Genomic DNA, 22713 nt, shown 5'->3' on the forward strand with positions numbered 1-22713 from the left:
TGTGCAGTAGCCACACGTGCATCAACAAAGTAGCGCCAAGCGTGTGCCTGTGACATAAGTAAAGGGCCGGCTGGCTTGACCGTTAAAGGGTGCTGTAACCCCCAAAGTACACTCCAAACCAAAAAAAAAAAATATTTTCTGTGTTTGTGAATTGTGTGCGCAGTAGCCGCACGTGCATCAACAAAGTAGTGCCAAGCGTGCGCCTGTGTCATAAGTAAAGGGCCGGCTGGCTTGACTGTTAAAGGGTGCTGTAACCCCCAAAGTACACTCCAAACCAAATAACAAAATAGTTTTTCTGTGTTTGTGAATTGTGTGCGCAGTAGCCGCACGTGCATCAACAAAGTAGTGCCAAGCGTGAGCCTGTGTCATAAGTAAAGGGCCGGCTGGCTTGACCGTTAAAGGGTGCTGTAACCCCCAAAGTACACACCAGTCCAAACCAAAAAAATAAATATTTTCTGTGTTTGTGAATTGTGTGTGCAGTAGCCGCACGTGCATCAATAAAGTAGTGCCAAGCGTGCGCCTGTGTCATAAGTAAAGGGCCGGCTGGCTTGACCGTTAAAGGGTGCTGTAACCCCCAAAGTACACTCCAAACCAAATAACAAAATATTTTTTCTGTGTTTGTGAATTGTGTGCGCAGTAGCCACACGTGCATCAACAAAGTAGTGCCAAGCGTGCGCCTGTGTCACAAGTAAAGGGCCAGCTGGCTTGACCATTAAAGGGTGCTGTAACCCCCAAAGTACACTCCAAACCAAAAAAATATATATTTTCTGTGTTTGTGAATTGTGTGCGCAGTAGCCGCACGTGCATCAACAAAGTAGTGCCAAGCGTACGCCTGTGTCATAAGTAAAGGGCCGGCTGGCTTGACCGATAAAGGGTGCTGTAACCCCCAAAGTACACTCCAAACCAAATAACAAAATATTTATTCTGTGTTTGTGAATTGTGTGCGCAGTAGCCGCACGTGCATCAACAAAGTAGTGCCAAGCGTGCGCCTGTGACATAAGTAAAGGGCCACCTGGCTTGACCGTTAAAGGGTGCTGTAACCCCCAAAGTACACTCCAAACCAAAAAAATATATATTTTCTGTGTTTGTGAATTGTGTGCGCAGTAGCCGCACGTGCATCAACAAAGTAGTGCCAAGCGTACGCCTGTGTCATAAGTAAAGGGCCGGCTGGCTTGACCGATAAAGGGTGCTGTAACCCCCAAAGTACACTCCAAACCAAATAACAAAATATTTATTCTGTGTTTGTGAATTGTGTGCGCAGTAGCCGCACGTGCATCAACAAAGTAGTGCCAAGCGTGCGCCTGTGACATAAGTAAAGGGCCACCTGGCTTGACCGTTAAAGGGTGCTGTAACCCCCAAAGTACACTCCAAACCAAAAAAATATATATTTTCTGTGTTTGTGAATTGTGTGCGCAGTAGCCGCACGTGCATCAACAAAGTAGTGCCAAGCGTGCGCCTGTGTCATAAGTAAAGGGCCGGCTGGCTTGACCGTTAAAGGGTGCTGTAACCCCCAAAGTAGACTCTAGTCCAAACCAAAAAAAAAAATATTTTCTGTGTTTGTGAATTGTGTGCGCAGTAGCCACACGTGCATCAACAAAGGAGCAGCGCCAAGTGTGTGCCTGTGTCCCATAAGTAAAGAGCCGGCTGGCTCATTTCTTAAAGGGTGGTGTAACCCACAAAGTGCACTACTCTCCAGCAAAAATAAAAAAATATTTTCTGTGTTTAGCCGCACGTATATATCAAATCGATATAACATAAATGGAGGACCAAACTTTCTCCGATAAAAATAAAATACAGAAAGATCAAGAACCACTTCCTCCTAGTGCTGAAGCTGCTGCCACTAGTCATGACATAGACGATAACATGCCATCAACGTCGTCTGCCAAGGCCGATGCCCAATGTCATAGTAGAGGGCACATACAATCCCAAATGACAAAGTTCAGGAAAATGACCTTGAAAAAAACATTTAAATCATCTGAAGAGAAACGTAAACTTGCCAATATGCCATTTACGACACAGAGTGGCAAGGAACGGCTAAGGTTGATCCCTAGTATGTTCATGACTAGTGGTTCAGCTTCACATGACGATGGAAGCCCTCCTCCCACTAAAAAAATCAAAACAGTTAAGCTGGCAAAAGCACAGCGAAGAACTGTGCTTTCTAAGAAGATATCACAAATCCCCAAGGAGAGTCCAAGTGTGGTGGTGGTTGCGATGCCTGACCTTCCCAGCACTGGACGGGAAGAGGTGGCTCTTTCCACCATTTGCACGCCCCCTGCAAGTGCTGAAAGGAGCACCCACAGTCCACTTGCTGATATGCAAATTGAAGATGTCACTGTTGAAGTACAACAGAATGAGGATACTGGTGTAGCTGGCGCTGAGGAGGAAGTTGGTGAGGAGGATTCTGATGGTGATGTGGTTTGTTTAAATCAGGCTCCGGGGGAGCCAGTTGTTGTCCGTGGGATGAAAAAGCCCATCACGGTCATGCCTGGGCAGAAGACCAAACATTCCACCTCTTTGGTCTGGCAATATTTCTATCCAAATCCGGACAACAACTGTCTTGCCATATGTACCATATGTAAAGGTGGAATAAGTAGGGGTAGGGACGTTAACCACCTAGGAACATCCTCCCTTATACGGCACCTGCAGCGTGTTCATAATAAGTTACTGTCAAGTTCAGAAACTTTGGCTAAGACCGTAAGCAGTCCAGGGACACCTAAATCCCGTTGTCCTGTTGTATTCAAGCGCCTGCAAACCACACCGTCAACTCCCTCCTCATCAATTTCCTCCTTAGTCAGGATCGGAAGTAGTCCTGCAGGCCATGTCACTGGCATGACTGACTCTCCTATCCGGGATTCCTCCGGAGGATCCTGCATTGCTACGCCTCCTGCTGCCGCTGCTACTGTTGCTGCTGCTGCTGGGAGTCGTTCATCATCCCAGAGAGGAAGTAGGAACACCACTACTTTTACTAAACAATTGACCCTCCAACAGTCCTTAGCGAGGAGGATGAAGTACGACAGCAGTCATCCTGAAGCAAAACGTATAACTGAGGCCTTGACTGCTATGTTGGTGTTAGACGTGCATCCGGTATCCGCCATTAGTGCAGTGGGATTTAGACAATTGATGGAGGTAGTGTGTCCCCGGTTCCAAATCCCGTCTAGATTCCACTTCATTAGGCAGGCGATACCGAGACTGTACAGAAACGTCAGAAAAAGTGTCCTCAGTGTCCTGAAAAATGCCATTGTACCCAATGTCCACTTAACCACGGACATGTGGACAAGTGGAACAGGGCAGACTAAGGACTATATGACTGTGACAGCCCACTGGGTAGATGTATCACCTTACGCAGCAACAGCAGCAGCGTCACCAGTAGCAGCATCTCAGAAACGCCAGCTCGTTCCAAGGCAGGCTACGCTGTGTATCACCGGTTTCAGTAAGAAGCACACCGCCGACAACCTCTTAGAGAAACTGAGGGAAATCATCGCACAGTGGCTTACCCCACTTAGACTCTCCTGGGGATTTGTGATATCTGACAATGCCACCAATATTGTGCGGGCATTACATCTGGGCAAATTCCAGCACGTCCCATGTTTTGCTCACACAATAAACTTGGTGGTGCAGAATTTTCTGAAAAGCGACAGGGGCGTGCAGGAGACGCTTTGGGTGGCCCGACAAATTTCTGGCCACTTTCGCCATTCAGCGACTGCGTGCCGAAGACTGGAGCGCCAGCAAACACTCTTGAACCTGCCCCGCCATCACCTGAAGCAAGAGGTTGTGACGCGGTGGAACTCAACCCTCTATATGCTTCAGAGGATGGAGGAGCAGCAAAAGGCCATACAAGCCTATACATCCACCTATGACATAGGCAAAGGAGGGGGTATGCACCTGACTCAAGCGCAGTGGAGAATGATTTCCGTGTTGTGCAAGGTTCTCCAGCCCTTCGAACTTGCCACACGTGAAGTCAGTTCAGACACTGCCAGCTTGAGTCAGGTCATTCCCCTCATCAGGCTTTTGCAGAAGCAGCTGGAGAAAGTGAAGGAGGAGCTAAGACGGAGCGATTCTGCTAGGCATGTGGGACTTGTGGATGAAGCCCTTCATTCGCTTTGCCAGGATTCCAGGGTGGTCAATCTGTTGAAATCAGACCACTACATTTTGGCCACCGTGCTCGATCCTAGGTTTAAAGCCTATGTGGTGTCTCTCTTTCCGGCCGACACAAGCCTGCAGAGGTGCAAAGACCTGCTGGTGAACACACTGTCAGCTGAAGCGGAACGTGACACGTCAACGGCTCCTTCTTCATTTTCTCCCGCAACTGGGGCTGCCAGGAAAAAACTTAGCTATCCTAAGCAACCCGCTGGCGGTGATGCAGGGCAGGCAGGACCAAGTTTGGACATCTGGTCCGGACTGAAGGACCTGGCAACAATTTCTGACATGTCTACTGTCACTGCATATGATACTGTCACCATTGACAGAATGGTGGAGGATTACATCGGTGACAGCATCCAAGTAGGCATGTCAGACAGTCCATACCTGTACTGGCAGGAAAAAGAGGCAATTTGGAGGCCCCTGTACAAACTGGCTCTATTTTACCTGAGTTGCCCCCCCTCCAGTGTGTACTCTGAAAGAGTGTTTAGTGCAGCTGGGAACCTTGTCAGCGAAAGGCGTAGGAGGTTGCTTCCACAGAATGTGGAGAAGATGATGTTCATCAAAATGAATTATCAGCTCTTCCAGGGAGACCAGCCTCCAGAAGGTACAGAGGGACCTGTGGTGGTGGATTCAAGTGGGGACGAGTTAATACTTTGTGAGGATGAGGATGTACACACTGAAGAGGGTGAGGAATCGGTGGATGAGGAGGATGAGGATGACATCTTGCCTCCGTAGAGCCAGTTTGTGCAGGGACACATTAATTGCCAGCTTGTTTTGTGGGGGCCCAAACGAACCAATCATTTCAGCCACAGTTGTGTGGCAGACCCTGGCGCTGAAATGATTGATTTGTTAAAGTGTGCATGTCCTGTTTATACAACATAAGGGTGGGTGGGAGGGCCCAAGGACAATTCCATTTTGCACCTCTTTTTTTTCTTTGCATTATGTACAGTTTGGGGCCTAGTTTTTCTAACTGCCATCCTGTCTGCCACTGCAGTGTCACTCCTAGATGGGTCACGTGTTTGTGCCGCCCACTCGTGTCATCCAGCTACCTCGGTGCAACCTTTTGGACATAAAAACACTATTGTGAGGTGTGAGGTGTTCAGAATAGACTGGAAATGAGTGGAAATTAAGGTTATTGAGGTTAATAATAGCATAGGAGCAGAAAAACCTACAAATTCTGTGATTTTAGTGGTTTTTATGCTTTTTTTCAAAAAAATACAGATCCAAAACACAAAACCCAGAACCCAAAACACGGAAGGGTGGTTTTGGCAAAACCAATCCAGATCCAAAACACGAAGAAAGATCCAGATCCAAAACCAAAACACAAAACACGAAAAGTGGCCGGTGCACACCCCTAGTATTATGTGAATCTTGTTTTTTCAATGTGTTTTATGTGGTTCTGGATTTAATAATGTATTTGAGGTGGATGTGGTTTTAAAACGTAGTTTATGTGCCTCTGGCTTTTCCAATCTATTATGTGGAAGTGGTTTGTTGCAGTGTATTATATGTGGATCTGGCTTGTATTTTCAATATGCTGGATTCGCTCCCAACACACTAAAAACGAGTGTGATGCAAGGTCATACTTCTGCAAATGTCACACCAAAGGCATGCACACAGAAATTCGGCGTGGGCTTGTGACAGCTAGGCCACACTACGGCGCGCGCATGCTGTCTGACTTTTGTTTAGCTACATATATTTTTCAGCGCTTTGCCTCTGACAGGTTTGCCACCCCTGGGCTCAGTAGTCACAGTGGCTGACATTCTGTGGTCTTTCGAGATCACACTCCCTTACTGTGATACCACACCCCCTCACGATGAGGCCACGCCCACTCCACAATATCACTGCTTCGAGGGGGGGGCGCATTTTGAGTGCTCGCACTGGGAGCCTCAAATCCTAAAAACTGCCCTGGCAGGGGGGTGCGGGCCCAGGAGGACGATCACCAGCACCTGCATGTCTCGTGTTTATAATATGAGGTGTCAGTGGGCGGGGCTTCGGCTGGATGACTGCTGTAACAACACAGTACAGCAGCCGTTTAAAAAGTTTCAAAAGCCCATTTTTTTTGGCCCTAGTCGTCGGAGCCCCTCTGATTCAGGGGGCTCAGTATGGGTGTCCCCTTTGTCCACCCCTGTCAACAGGCCTGCATGGGAAGCACATTCTTGGACAGTATCACATGTTCCGCTCTGACAAAGCAGTCTCCAACAACTCCAGCCATATGATTGATGATAGACTGGAATGTCTATCAGTTCTAGGCCAACCTAACTAAACTAAGGGTGTGCACCAGCCATTTTTCGTGTTTTGGTTTTGGATCTGGATCTTTCTTCATGTTTTGGATCTGGATTGGTTTTACCAAAACCACCCTTCCGTGTTTTGGGTTCTGGGTTTTGTGTTTTGGATCTGTATTTTTTTGAAAAAAAGCATAAAAACAGCTAAAATCACAGAATTTGAGAGTTTTTCTGCTCCTGTGCTATTATTAACCTCAATAACCTTAATTTCCACTCATTTCCAGTCTATTCCGAACACCTCACAATAATGATTTTATGTCCAAAAGGTTGCACAGAGGTAGCTGGGTGACTATGCTAAGCGACACGAGTGGGCGGCACAAACACGTGGCCCATCTAGGAGTGACACTGCAGTGGCAGACAGGATGGCAGTTTGAAAAACTAGGCCCCAAACAGTACATAATGCAAAGAAAAAAAAGATGTGCAAGATGGAATTGTCCTTGGGCCCTCCCACCCACCCTTATGTTGTATAAACAGGACATGCACACTTTAACAAACCAGTCATTTCAGCGCCAGGGTCTGCCACACGACTGTGGCTGAAATGATTAGTTTGTTTGGGCCCCCACAAAACAAGCTGGCAATTAATCTGTCCCTGCACAAACTGGCTCTACGGAGGCAATATGTCGTCCTCATCCTCCTCATTCACCGATTCCTCACCTTCTTCAGTGTTGTGTACATCCTCATCCTCACAGAGTATTAATTCGTCCCCGCTGGAATCCACCACCACAGGTCCCTCTGTATGTTCTGGAGGCTGGTCTCCCTGGAAGAGTTGATAATTCATTTTAATGAACATCATCTTCTCCACATTCTGTGGAAGCAACCTCCTACACATTTCGCTGACAAGGTTCCCGGCTGCACTAAACACTCTTTCGGAGTACACACTGGAGGGGGGGAAACTCAGGTAAAATAGAGCCAGTTTGTACAGGGGCCTCCAAATTGCCTCTTTTTCTTACCAGTACAGGTACGGACTGTCTGACATGCCTACTTGGATGCTGTCACCGATGTAATCCTTTAACAGACAGATACACGCTTGTCGCTGCTGCTTTGAGGATGCAGGTGCGGCTACAGCCCACACAATTCACAAAGACAGAATAAAAAGAATTTTTTATTTTTTGTGGAGTGCACTTTGAGGGTTACACCACCCTTTAACAGACAGACACAAGCTTCTTGCTGCTGCTTTGAGGATGCAGGTGTGGCTACAGGCCACACAGTTCACAAAGACAGAAAAAAAAAGAAGAATTTTTTATTTTTTGTGGAGCCCACTTTGGGGGTTACACCACCCTTTAACAGACAGACGCACGCTTGTCACTGCTGCTTTGAGGATGCAGGTGCGGCTACAGCCCACACAATTCACAAAGACAGAGAAAAAAAGGAGAATTTTTTATTTTTTGTGGAGGGCACTTTGAGGGTTTCCCCACCCTTTAACAGACAGATGCACGCTTGTCGCTGCTGCTTTGAGGATGCAGGTGCGGCTACAGTCCTCACAATTCACAAAGACAGAAAAAAAAAGATTTTTTTTTTTTTGTGGAGCGCACTTTGAGGGTTACACCACCCTTTAACAGACAGATGCATGCTTGTCGCTGCTGCTTTGAGGATGCAGGTGTGGCTATAGCCCACACAATTCACAAAGACAGAAAAAAATGAATTTTTTTTTATTTTTTGTGGAGCGCACTTTGAGGGTTACACCACCCTTTAACAGACAGACGCACGCTTGTCGCTGCTGCTTTGAGGATGCAGGTGCGGCTACAGCCCACACAATTCACAAAGACAGAATAAAAAGAATTTTTTATTTTTTGTGGAGCGCACTTTGAGGGTTACACCACCCTTTAACAGACAGACACAAGCTTCTTGCTGCTGCTTTGAGGATGCAGGTGCAGCTACAGCCCACACAATTCACAAAGACAGAAAAAGAAAGGAGAATTTTTTATTTTTTGTGGAGCGCACTTTGAGGGTTTCACCACCCTTTAACGGACAAGCCAGCCGGCCCTTCACTTATGATACAGGCGCACGCTTGGCGCTGATCCTTTGTTGATGCACGTGCAGCCACAGTGCACACAATTCACAAACACAGAAAATAATTCCTCCACCATTCTGTCAGTGGTGACAGTATCATATGCAGTGACAGTAGACATGTCAGAAACTGTTGGCACATCCTTCAGTCCGGACCAGATGTCCAAACCGGCCCTTGACTTATGACACAGGTGCACGCTTGGCGCTGCTGCTGTGTTGATGCACGTGCGGCTACTGCGCATACATTTCGCACACACACAGAAAAAAAAGAATTGCTTTTTTTTTGTGGAGTGCACTTTGGGGGTTACACCACCCTTTAACAGACTTATGGGACACAGGCGCACACTTGGCGCTGCTCCTTTGTTGATGCACGTGCACACAATTCACAAACACAGAAAATATTTTTTTGATTTTGTTTGGAGTGCACTTTGGGGGTTACAGCACCCTTTAATGGTCAAGCCAGCCGGCCCTTTACTTATGACACAGGCACACGCTTGGCGCTACTTTGTTGATGCACGTGCGGCTGCTGCGCACACAATTCACAAACACAGAAAATATTTTTTTATTTTGTTTGGAGTGCACTTTGGGGGTTACAGCACCTTTTAATGGTCAAGCCAGCCGGCCCTTTACTTATGACACAGGCGCACGCTTGGCACTACTTTGTTGATGCACGTGCGGCTACTGCGCACACAATTCACAAACACAGAAAAAATATATATTTTTTTGCACTTGGGGGGAGCACCCCTGATGGACAGAGCACCCCCTGGACAACACTACAGCACCCCTTTAGGACTGGGACACTGCACAGGACTTTGGAGTGGACACAGCCCCTATGGAGAACTGAGTGCACAACACAGTCCAGCCAGCCCCTATGGACTTTGGAGGAGTGGACACAGCCCCTATGGACAACAGTAGCACAGCACAACACAGCCAGCCCCTATGGACTTTGGAGGAGTGGACACAGCCCCTATGGACAACAGTAGCACAGCACAACACAGCCAACCCCTATGGACTTTGGAGGAATGGACACAGCCCCTATGGACAACAGTAGCACAGCACAACACAGCCAGCCCCTATGGACTTTGGAGGAGTGGACACAGCCCCTATGGACAACAGCAGCACAGCGCAGCACAGCACAGCACAACACTACTCTGCACTACACTACACTACACTACATAGCCCAGCCAGCCCTAACTCCCACCCTCCCTCTTCACTGTCCACAGCCGAGTGAGAAAATGATGCCGACGCTGGTACCTTATATAGATTCCAAAACCTGCGAGACCCGGAAGGCAGGATGATGATGTTTTGCCTCGATTTCAGATCCGAGTCAGGTGGGAAAAGTCGAGCCTGACTCGGATCGGCCTCGGATCGGGGGGGCTCGGGGGGGGTTCGGATTTCAGAAATCCCAATCCGCTCACCCCTAATTTAAACCAGGAACTGCTGACTGCTCTTTGGCAGAACAACTTTTCTTTGTGGAGATCAGTAGCTTGGCTCCTGGTTACGTTTCCTTCCTGCATCTGTTTCAGTCAGCAGTCTCCAGTATTTGCTTCATAAGCATTCTGCCTCAGTGTGTTCCAGCACACCTTCTCCAGTGATTGGACGTGGAAGTGGGGGTGAAGTGAAATCATGAGAGGACAGCCAGGTGAAGACAGTATCATACGGAATGAGGGAGTGAAGGATTTTCAGAAGGAGTGGGTAGTCCACAGTGTGAAAAGCAACCAAGAGGTCAAGGAGAATGAGCAGAGAGTAGTGTGCCTTGAATTTGGCAGCAAGAACTGTCTTTATTGAGGGCAGTTTTTGTGGAGTGGAGCTGAAGAAAACCAGGTTGATCTGGGTCAAGCAGAGAGAGGGAGAAAATAAAGGTGTAAGTAGGTCCGCTCAAGGAGTTTGCAGACAAAAGGGAGGAGAGGCACAGGGTGGTAATTAGAGAGAGTATCAGAATGGGTTTATTAAGACACAAGGGCATACTTGCATACAGAGGGGACAGTGCCTGACAAGAGAGAAAGAGATGGTCAAGATGGGAACAGGCAATGGGAGAGAGCAAGCGGAGGAGGTGGGAGAGGATATGGTCAAAAGGGGCAGGAAGGGGATGAGGATTGGATTAGGGCCATACATCAATTCCAGATACTGGAGAGAAGGGGAATTCAGAGTTGGTCAATTGTATGGGGAAGTTAGGGAGAGGAAGGCTGGAAAAGTTCTGACATATTGATTCAAATTTAGATGAGGGGGCAGAGGATGGAGTTCAAAGAGATGTCAGGGGTTGGAAGACTGGGAGGATAAGGTTCTTGAAAAAAGACTGTTTAGAGATGGAATTGGCAGCATTGTAGGTCAAGAGCATAAAATTGAAATGGAGGAAGTCTGCATTGGAACAGGACTTCCTTAACTGTCACCCAGTGGTTTGTGAACACATTTGCAGATATCTGGTGCATTTAAATTTCTAAGGTTGAGGCAAGGATCTGCGAAGGTGGGTAGTGACCGCCGGAGCAACAGAGTCTAGAGCAGAAGTAAGGGAGACATTGGGTAGGGAAACAGCTTGATCAGGGCAGGAGAGAGCGACAATGGGAGGAGAAGCATAAGGACATCCTTGATTACAAGGAGGAAAATTACTAGCAGCTTAATGACACCTCTGTATACAAAGTATTGGATGAGGAGCCCCACATTGATATTTAAGACTGAATTGGATAACCATGTTGACACTGCCTACAAAAAGCCTACAAGAAAGAATCATACCAGACCACATTTCTAGACTCATATACACCCCAGGTACCACTTCTGTATACGTTACCCCAAAAAATCTACAGAAGCCCATTATATCTGCAAGAGATTCATTATACTGCTCTGTCTCACAATTTTTGGATTTTTTTAAGCAACCCTGCATACAATTACAACAACTTACAGACTTATAACATGGCACACTTATGTGCACAAAGGACATAACAAGCTTATACACTGAGCACAATGGACTGAAAGGTCACCATATCGTTATTGCTCAACAATCCAGAATAGAAAGGCCCAGATCTGTTTTTCTTTTTGAAATTACTCACTAGGAATTACTTTTTTTTCAATCACAAATTTTACATACAACTGACTGGTTGCATAATGGGGAATATTGTGGAACCCTTATTTGCTAACGCATTCATGTTCATGATAGAGGAAGAGTTTTTCTTTACATTACCTGTTTGTGGTAAAATAGTCTTCTATACGAAATATAGAGAAGACTTGCTCTTCTTTTTGAATGGTGCAAAACAGGAATTTGTGCTTCATTAACAACTTAAATAGCCCAATTAAAGTTACCTATACCTGCAATAGTGAAGACATACACTTCTTAGATGTCAAGATTAGTATACAGAACAACATGATTCAGAGACCTCAATTCATAGTACGCCTACAGACAGTAATACCATTCTCCAAGCTCAGTCATCACACTCCAGTACTCAAAATAGGTTTGCCGTATTCACAGCCACTCCCGGTGAAGCACATTACCACCACTGAACATATGAAACAAATAGTTGGACAGTTCAAGGCGAGGGGATATTCTGAGACCCTACTGGATAATCTCATCACCAAAATAGCCTTGGTACCAAGTTCTGCTATGCTCTTAAAGTCTACTTCAGAACAGAAACAAAACAGTCTGCATTGAGTACACCAATTTGACATTTCTAGCAACATTGCTTCTAAAGCACTTCAACAATTCTGGTCTATGATACAGCAAGATAATGAGCTTCCCAACCTGAAGAACACCAGAGTCAAGTTATGTTGCAAGTGGATTGTGCTGACTGATGTTAGTGCCCATAGCCCTGTTAACCCCTTTGCACAAAACCTGTCCAGAGGGTTGTTATAGATGCATAGGATCTATTTACCTGTCGGTATTTTGCAGGTTTGTTTTTCATCTGAACTCTTCCAGGAAACATAATATTAGATTTTCCCTTATGTGCACCAGAACCCACGTGATGTGCCTTATCAGATCTCCGTGTGGTCTGTGCTATGTGGGCAAAACAATCAGACAATTCTGCAAGAGGATGGCACTACAACGATCCTCAATAAGGATAGCTTTGAATGGGAAGACCTGTGGTCAATAATGGCCAGAAATTTTAAGGAGGCTAAGCAGGGTCGAGCCATGATAAACTATAAGTGTATTGATCAGGCACCCGCACCAGTCAGTGGTGGTGATCGTGATAAATGTTTACAACTTGAAGCACGTTGGATTTTCATTTGGATACCATCAAGCCCTGCGGAGTAAGTGTTCTTGAATTGTTTTCTTTGATGTAATTTTTCTGCTTCTGTGTATATTTCCTCATTGCCATATATTCCTTCCCTTTTCCTTACATTGCCTTTTACCTAAAGATCATACTCATGTATATATATATATATATATTTATATGTGTATATATATATATATATATATATATATATATTAGTGATCATGCCTAGATGAGCTATTTTCTTGCTAATCAGTATGGGTGTCTGGTTTATACACACCCCGTCCTGTCATGTCCGTTCATAGCATATTCCTGTGTACAGATGGTCATGCCTGTTGTTATTTTGTACCCAGGTGTGTATACCACCTTTCTGGTTTCTCCGACACACATCTTCTATAGCTTGCTTTTTAGCATTTCATCCATACATTTCATCCATACACAGCATTAGGTATGTTTTTCCGCTTTTATTATCATTTGAGTACCTCATATACTTCACTTTTTTGCATTATTGTGGCCCTTTCATTGTTATTTGTTACCCTTTCACCTACCATGTTCCTTTTGACATGCAGTGGCTCCTCTATTTAGGTAATCCCATGTGTTTTGTTTATGTTTATCATGTTTTTGTTTCCATAATGTAACCAAGCTAGTCACGTTTGGCCAACATGATTTTCCGGAAATAGACACCTATGGTGCAGTCCGTTGGGAGCATGCTGGAAGTCACGCTGGTGTATTTATGGTAAGCACTTTTTTGTATTTAATTGTTCCTTTTCAAACTCTTAGCTACCACATACAAGGCCCTCTCCAACTCCACAGCTCCCTACATCTCCAACCTCATCTCCTTACACACTCCGTCTCACCCTCTCCTGTCGGCCAACGACCACCGCTTTTCCTTTCCTCTGGTTATCACATATCACTCCAGATTACAAGATGTCTCCTGAGCTGCCCCCACCACTGGAATTATTTCCCTCATTCCATTAGACTATCCCTACATTGCTTCAAGCGAGTGCTGAAACCCACCTGATCATAAAAGCATATCCGTCTACCACCTCACCCCTTTGCACTCTTCAATTCTCTAACTCCTGCTTTCTGCCCTTAGCTCCCCTTACAGTGGCTCACTCCTTATGTCTTCTGTTTGTCTCCCTATTCCCTTTAGATCAGGGATGTGCAATAAGAGGACCTGTAGCTATTGTTGAACTACACATCCCAACATGCCTTGCAACAGTTTTAGTATGGCCAAATAGCAAAACTGTAGCTGGGCATGGTGGGATGTGTAGTTCAACAACAGCTGGAGGGCCGCTTATTGTCCACCCCTACTTTAGATTGTAAGCTCCAAGAGCAGGGCCTTCCTCCCTCCTGTTCTCATCACCTACCTCTCTTGCACATCTGCTACACATCCTCCTTGGGCTCTCTGCTCCTGGACCCTAATAATATATTTTTGTTTTTTCAGATGAACTAGACCCGTCATTTGCACCCACTCTGACAGCTAAAGGGTTCAGCTGACATTGTACTTTTCAATTGCACACCTTGCATAAGTGGCTGTGTGGAGATTTGTAGTGCTATTTGTACTGTACTGTTTTACTGTTACAAGTCGCGGTCATGACTTGACCCTTTCTGACAGCTTTCCCAGGCAGGACGGGGTTACTCCTGTTGCTCCTGTTGCTAGGCGATCGGCACATCTCAGGAAGTGATGTCTCATCCGCAGGTGCAGCTTGATTAAGTATTGCAGCCTATTTATACTCACTGAACTATTGCACCTGTGCCGACTATGGCGTGTCTGTGGATTTCATCAGCTTAGCTGCATGGGCAGCTTTTGTTCTCTCCATGATATTGCTTCCATTCGTCTTCCCAGCCAACACCAAGCAGCTCCTGTGCTGCCACCAATCTCCAAATGGCTTCCTAGCTGCATCTAGCAGCTCCTGTGCTGCCAACGTTCACCATACGGCTTCCTAGCCGCACCTAGTAGCTCCCGTGCTACCACCATTCTTTATTCGGCTTCTTAGCCTCTCCAAGCAGCTCCCATGCCGCACCATCGGCTCTCAAAGCCATTTAAATACCCTAGACTGTTTATCTACGGCAATTGCCACAACATCGGCACCACCGCTGCAACATCAGCACACTTGCTGCACAATCGGCTCTCAAAGCCATTTGCTAACCCTAGACTGTTTATCTACGGCTATTGCTGCACCATCGGCACCATCGCCACAACATCGGCACAACTGCCGTACCGTTGGCTCTCAAAGCTATTTTCATACCCTAGACTGTTTATCTACGGTAATTGCCGCAACATCGGCACCATCGCCGCAACATCGGCACACTTGCCGCACCATCGGCTCTCAAAGCCATTTTCATACCCTAGACTGTTTATCTACGCCAATTGCCGCAACATCGGCACCATCTCCACAACATCGGCACACTTGCCGCACCATCGGCTCTCAAAACCATTTCCAAACTCTGGACTGTTTATCTATGGCTATTGCCACAACATCGGCACCATCGGCGCAACATCATCACAATTGCCGCACCTTCGGCACACTTGCCACACCATTGGTATCATTGCCATATCATCATATCATCGATGCAATTGCCAACTCATCAGAACCATTACCTGTATCAGCTCTAAGTGTACATTTCATCTCTTGAATTCCCTTGTACCTCCATATGAACCTCTACTACCCTGAGCGTAAGTCCAGGCAGCCGCTTAAGTACTGGTGAACGTATCATAGTTCTAAGGGAACAATGGGCGGTTGTTATTGGTGAAGATCTCGCTAGCCGGGTTCTAGGGGTTTCACATGGAGCAGGCAGTGGGATTCATAACATTATAGTCGGCCCATACACAGGTACACTAATTAGATACAGAAAGAGTCATATCGGAGTTATAGCTTCTGCATCATGTAGCAGGGACAGAGGGCATCATTCAGAGGTGGTCGTAGGATGCAAGCGGTCGCTCAGAAACAGGGCGGCCGCTTGCATCCTGAACGGCCGCCTCCATGTCGGTCGTTAGACTGTGGGTTAACACCCACAGCTCTAACGACCGCTAAGGGAGATGGTCGCGATGGTCAAGACCATCGCGACCATCTGGGCTTATGACGAAACCCTAGGGTAGGGTCTCGTCAACCTTAAGCCCCAGGGAGCTTCCTGCTCTGTTTGAGCAGGAAGCTCCCCACTGACATCACTGATGATGTCAGTGGGGATGCCCACAAAACGGCAAGCATTCCGAAAGGAATGCCTCCGTTTTGCCGGGCACGCCCCCGGCCCGCCCAGCAAACGGAGCGAGCTGTCAATCAACATCGACAGCTTGCTCCGTCTGCTTTGAGCCCGCTAACGACGGGTGATCCGTCATTAGCGGGGGCTCGCGCATGCGCACGACGGAGCAGTCTCCATCGTGCGCATGCCCTGTGGACCAACATCGAGTCGGTTGCGAGTGCTCAGCGCTCGCGACCAACTCTGAATAAGGTCCAGAGTCCTGCCCAGGTACTTGCAGCCCAGATCCAAACGCTCACCCAGAAAGTTCAGGAACTCACTATACAAGTTGAGGAAAAACCGTTCTCCGGTACATGAAGCTCCTCATCTTGAATCAAAGGTAAATTTGCCAGATAAGTTTTCTGGGGAATGCCGACAGTTTTTAAATTTTCTGGAAAGTTGCAAGCTTTATTTCCGACTTCGTCCAATCTCTTCAGGGACTCAGTTGCAGCAAGTGGGACTGGTAATCTTTCTCCTTCAGGGGGATCCACAGACTTGGGCCTTCGGACTGCCTTCAACCCTTGGGCCTTTTGTATGATGACCTGGACCGTGCTGCATTGGCTGAGTCCAAATTGCGTACCCACAAACAGGGTCAGAAGGTAGCGGAGGATTACTCATCAGAGTTCCGCAGATGGGCAACTGACTCTAGTTGGAATAATCCGGCCCTACGTAGCCAATATTATCTTGGTCTTTCTGAGGCCATCAAGGATATCTTTGTTCAACATTCACCTCCTGAGTCCTTGGATGATCTTATGCAACAGGCCATTAGGATAGACCGGCGGCTCCGGGAACGTTAACGAGAACAAAATCTTCTCATCAAATCACCTCTTTCTCTGAATTGGGGGCCTGATTCAGACCCGTTTGCAAGCGGGCGATGGTGGGCTCTGCGCACGTGCAGAGGCCGCACTGCGTGTGCGCAATCCCCGGAGCGAGAGAGAAATTCTCTCACTCCGTAGCTCACTACAAAAGGGGCAGCTGTCTATGTTGATCGACAGCTCGCCCATTTTGTAGGTGTGGTGGGGGGGTGGCTTCACAAACAGAGGCATTCCCAAGAAAACGCCTGCTGTTTGTGGGCGGCCCCACTGACATCACCAGTGATGTCAGTGGGAGAGCTTCTGGCTCTATTAGAGCCGGAAGCTCTCTGGGGCTTGCGGCCATGAGACCCTACCACAAGGGTCTCTTCGCAAGCCCCGATGGTCGCGATGGTCTTGACCATCGTGACCATCATCCTGGCCACTCGCAATAGCTGTGGGTGGTCACCCACAGCTAAGCAAGCGGCCAGGAGGCCGCACAATAAAAAAAAACTGCCCTGATTCAGAGTGAGCGCTCTTTCAGAGCGTCCATTTCTGAATCAGGCCCAGGGTTCCATCTTCGGTCACAGAGGAAGCAATGCAGATTGGGTTCTCTCGCCTATCATCAGAAGAGAGACGCGGAAGAGGGTCCCTTGGCCTCTGTATGTATTTCAGTGTCAAGGGACATACTGTGAATAAATGTCCGCTCAGACAGGTAAAAAGACAGGGTCTAAGTGTTCGTGAGGATTTACACCTGGGCCTGGCATCTATTACTTCCAAGAATTCTGTTTTAGTCCCAGCGGTCATCCAATTTGCTAATTCCACTTTGTCTACTTCAGCCTTCCTTGATAGTGGGGCGGCAGGCAATTTTATGGATTTTCATTTCTTTTGCACTCTGGGAGTTCCAGCTGTCCCCTTGGAACAGAAAATTGCAATCTGTGGTCTGAACGGAGGTTTGATTTCTTCAGGACATGTGAAGTTTAAGACGCCTCCTCTACATTTTTTGGTAGGGTCTTTACATTCAGAGACTTTGTTCTTTTACCTCTTAAATTGTCCTTTGGCTCCAGTCGTTCTAGGTCTTCCATGGCTTAGGGAGCACAATCCTGGCAATCTGGTGAAATAATCAAATGGAGTCAGACTTGTCTGAATCATTGCTTGACTATGCCTATTCGGTCCATACTTCCTACGATTTCTGAGCCATCTCCGGCCATTCCGCTTCAGTACAGGGATTATGCTGATGTTTTCTCCAAACAACTTGCGGATGTTGTTCCTCCACATAGGTCTTACGACTGTGCTATCAATTTGATACCCAATGCCAAATTACTAAAAGTCCAGATGTATTCCCTCTCAATACCAGAGGAAAAAGTTATGACAGAGTACATCAAAGATGCCTTGACTAAAGGATTCATCCGTCCCTCAAAATCACCACTGGGAGCTGGTTTCTTCTTTGTGGGGAAGAAGGATGGGTCTCTTTGTCCCTGTATTGATTACAGGGGACTCAACAACATTACGGTAAAGAATTCATAACTGTTACCTCTCATTCTGGTATTGTTCGATCAGCAGCGTCTGGCTAATATCTTCTCCAAGATTGACCTCCGAGGGGCATATAACCTGATTCGAAACAGAAGTGGAGACAAGTGGAAAATGGCCTTCAGTGCTCACTCTGGACATTATGAGTATCTAGTCATGCCTTTTGGCTTATCTAATGCTCCAGCAGTTTTCCAGGACCTGATTAATGACGTTCTTCATGACTTTTTGGGGGTATTCATGGCTGTATACCTAGACGACATTCTAATTTTCTCCCAGTCACTGGACCAACATCATCAGCATGTATGTCAGGTTCTTCAAAAATTGCGGGAGAACCATCTGTACGCCAAGTTGGAAAAAGAGGTGACTTTGACGTCGCTCAGGTCTCTTTTCTGGGATATACCATCTCATCCCAGGGATTTTCAATGGATCAAGGGAAAGTCGAGGCTATACTTAAGTGGGACCAACCAACTTCCCTTAAAGCCATCCAGCGGTTCCTCGGCTTTTCTAATTATTATCACCGATTCATAAAGTCTTTTTCCAGCATAGTGGCACCCATTGTAAATTTGACCAAGAAAGGAGCGGATACCTTTAACTGGCCAATCGAGCTGATACAGTCTTTTAAAACTCTCAAGGTTGCTTTCACTCAAGCACCTGTTCTTCAACATCCCGATCTTGACCTTCCTTTATTGTAGAGGTAGATGCCTCAGAATTAGGAGCATGAGCCATTTTGTCACAGAAAGACCTGACAGATAGTAAGTTGCACCCATGTGCATTCTTTTCTCGAAAATTTTTCTCTGTTGAATGCAATTATGATGTAGGAAATCGAGAGCTGCTAGCTATTAAATGGGCTTTCGAGGACTGGAGATACTGGCTGGAAGGGGCCAAACACCAGAGTTTGGTTCCTACTGACCACAAGAACCTATCCTATATTCAGTCTGCTAAAAGGTTGAATTTCCGGCAAGCACGTTGGGCATTATTTTTTACTGGGTTCAACTTCCTCATCTCCTTTCATCCTGGTTCCAAAAACATCAAGGCTGACGCCGTATCCAGGAGTTTTGAACCAGTACAACAGACGTCCAGGTCAGACGAAACTATCATCCCAGACTCTTTCTTCCATTGTGCCCTCACTCGTAATCTGGCAGATCTGATTCTGGCATCTCAATCAGAGTCACCTCTGGAGAAGCCTTCTGGTCATTTGTTTGTGCCAGAGAAGTTTAGAAGAGCAGTTCTGCTGGATTTTCACACTAGTCGAGTTTCTGGTCATCCAGGTATCAGTAAGACTTCGGAGTTACTCTCCCATTCTGTTTGGTGGCCGTCATTGACTAAAGGTGTGCGTGAATTTGTTTTGGCATGTGAGGTATGTGCCCAGAATAAGACACCTCGGACAGCTCCTTCGGGTCTGTTACTTCTACTTTCCATACCCAGGAGACCCTGGACTCACATCGCCATGGATTTCATCGTTGATCACCCAATATCTGCTCGATGTTCCGTTATCTGGACGGTGGTGGACCGATTTAGTAAAATGGCACACTTCATACCATTGCAAAAACTTCCTTCTGCTAAGGAACTTTCCAGCCTGTTTCTCCAACACATTTTTTGGGTACACGGTTTACCAATGGATATTGTGTCGGATCGAGGATGTCAATTTGTGGCACAGTTTTGGTGAGTGTTCTGTACTTCTCTGGGCATTGATCTTAGTCTTTCTTCAGGTTACCATCCGCAGTCCAATGGACAGACTGAGCGCATTAATCAGTGTCTGGAACAGTATGCTGTTATGTTTCCAAGCGTCATAATGATTGGAAATCACATCTGCCGCTTGCTGAGTTTGCTTTTAATAATTCATGTCACTCTGCGTCTTCAGTATCCCCATTGTTCTGTTACAAGGCAACATCCGAGGTCAAATGCCTTTGACTCCGGATCACTAGCTTCTTCTTCTGTCTCTAAGCTCCGACATAGTTGGGGCAAGGTTCATCAAAGCCTTTGGAAGGTATCTCTCCGCTCCAAAGAATCTATTGACAAGCATCGGAGGTCGTGTTGTTTTAAGAGAGTGAATTTGGTTTGGCTCTCCACCAAAAACATCAAGCTCCACAGCCTACACAGAAATTGGGTCCCAGATTTATTGGTCCATTCTGAATTATTTCACAGGTGAACCCAGTAGCCTTCAAACTTCAATTGCCCAACTCTCTCCATATTAATAATACTTTCCATTGTTCTTTGCTTAAACCGGTCTTCTCGTCAGCCAAGTTCAAATCTAGGTTCTCGCCCAGGCCTGCTTCAGTTATGGTCTGTGGTCAACATGAATTCATTGTGGAGAAAATTTTGGACTCTAGATTATCCAGGGGCCGTCTACAATTATTAGTCCACTGGAAAGGCTATGGGCCGGAGGAATGTTCCTGGGTTCCTGATACTGCATTACATGCTCCCAGGCAGGGCTGCCATCAGCGGGGGACTGCCGGGACTTTAGTCCCGGGCCTGGACACTTTGCGGGGCCCGCCCTTCTGCCTGCCACTACCACCCCGGCCCACAGTGGAAGACAGTGGAAACTGACAGCCAATGGGCCCGCTCCTACCATTATGTTGCGGCCGCCCGCAGGCAGTGTTATCTCCTCGGCGGGGCCCCCCGCCGCTACAGCATAATAAAATGAGTGACTACTAAGTCACTTATCACCCAGCCACAGGGCCGGATAAAGAGGGTACTCTGGGAGCAAGTTCCCCCGGGCCTCCCTCTCTGAGATGGCCCCCCACCACCTGCCACCAAGCCACATTTTTATTGCCGATCCGCAGTGAACCAGCTTACTTAGACTAGCAGCCACTGCACTGACTGCCGTGCCGTCATACAGACAGCGCCGCAGAGTGCTGCCGTCCAATAGAATGCAAGGATGTATCCAGAGGCTTTGCAGGCTTTCAGTGAGTGGCCAGCCAGCGCAAAGGCTGCAGGGAAGAGGGGCACATGGAGAATTGTCTGAGGAGGAGAAACGTGCAGTGCAGTACAGCTCCTCTGTGTCACATTCTGCCAGCAAAAGGGATCTTCTTAGCAGAGTGGATAAGGTAAGACACACAGTAGTACACTTCTTTTGTTATCTATAAAAATGTAATAAAATGAAAAGCACCAGGTCCTATTACTTTGAATGTGTATGTGTATATGTATATATATATATATACACACACACAGGAGAAGATACCAGCACTCCACCCATATTATTTGCATTAACACACTCTTTTTCTAATGATTGATGACACTATGATTTTAATGTTAGACTTTAGGGTCCCTTGTGAAGGAAGGGTTTTGTGGAAGGAAGAAAAAAGGGGGGTTGGGGTGTGGGAAGGGAGGTTGTGGGGGGAGGCAGAGGAAGGGGACTTGTGGAGGGGGGGCGGTGAAGAGGGGTGGAGGGATGTTGGGGGGGGCCTACCCATCTTGTCAGTTCTGGGCCCCACAATTACTGATGGCAGCCCTGCTCCCAGGTTAAGAAGATGTTTCTTTCAGGATTTTCCAGATAAACCAGGTTCTGGGGGTTCTTCAACCCCGCGTCAAGGGGGGGTACTGTTACAAGTCGCGGTCATGACTTGACCCTTTCTGACAGCTTTGCCCGGCAGGACAGGGTTACTCCTGTTGCTCCTGTTGCTAGGCAATTGGCATGCCTCAGGAAGTGATGTCTCATCCACAGGTACAGCTTGATTAAGTATTGCAGCCTATTTATACTCACTGAACTATTGCGCCTGTGCCGACTATAGCGTGTCTGTGGATTTTATTAGCTTAGATGCATGGGCAGCTTTTGTTCTCTCCATGATATTGCTTCCATTTGGCTTCCCAGCCAACACCAAGCAGCTCCCGTGCTGCCACCAATCTCCAAACAGCTTCCTAGCTGCATCTAGCAGCTCCCATGCTGCCATCGTTCACCATATGGCTTCCTAGCCACACCAAGATGCTCCAGTGCTACCATCAATCTCCAAACAGCTTCCTAGCCGCATCTAGCAGCTCCCATGCTGCCAACATTCACCATACAGCTTCCTAGCTGCACCTAGTAGCTCCTGTGCTACCACCATTCTTCACTCAGCTTCTTAGCTGCTCCAAGCAGCTCCTGTGCCGCACCATTGGCTCTCAAAGCCATTTTCATACCCTAGACTGTTTATCTACGGCTATTGCCACAACATCGGCAGCATCACTGCAACATCGGCACAATTGCCGCACAATCGGCTCTCAAAGCCATTTGCTAACTCTAGACTGTTTATCTACGGCTATTGCTGCACCATTGGCACCATCACCGCAACATCGACACAGCTGCCGTACTGTTGGCTCTCAAAGCCATTTTCATACCCTAGACTGTTTATCTACGGCAATAGCCAGAACAGCGGCACCATCACCGCAACATCGGCACAATTGCCGCACCTTCAGCACACTTGCCACACCATCGGTAGCATTGCCATATCATCAATGCAATTGCCAACTCATCAGAACCATTACCTGTATCAGCTCTAACTGTACACTTCATCTCTTGAATTCCCTTGTACCTCCGTGTGAGCCTCT

This window comes from Taudactylus pleione, unplaced genomic scaffold, assembly GCF_031769625.1.
Source record: "Taudactylus pleione unplaced genomic scaffold, aTauple2 ptg000179l, whole genome shotgun sequence".
In the NCBI taxonomy this organism is placed as follows: domain Eukaryota; kingdom Metazoa; phylum Chordata; class Amphibia; order Anura; family Myobatrachidae; genus Taudactylus; species Taudactylus pleione.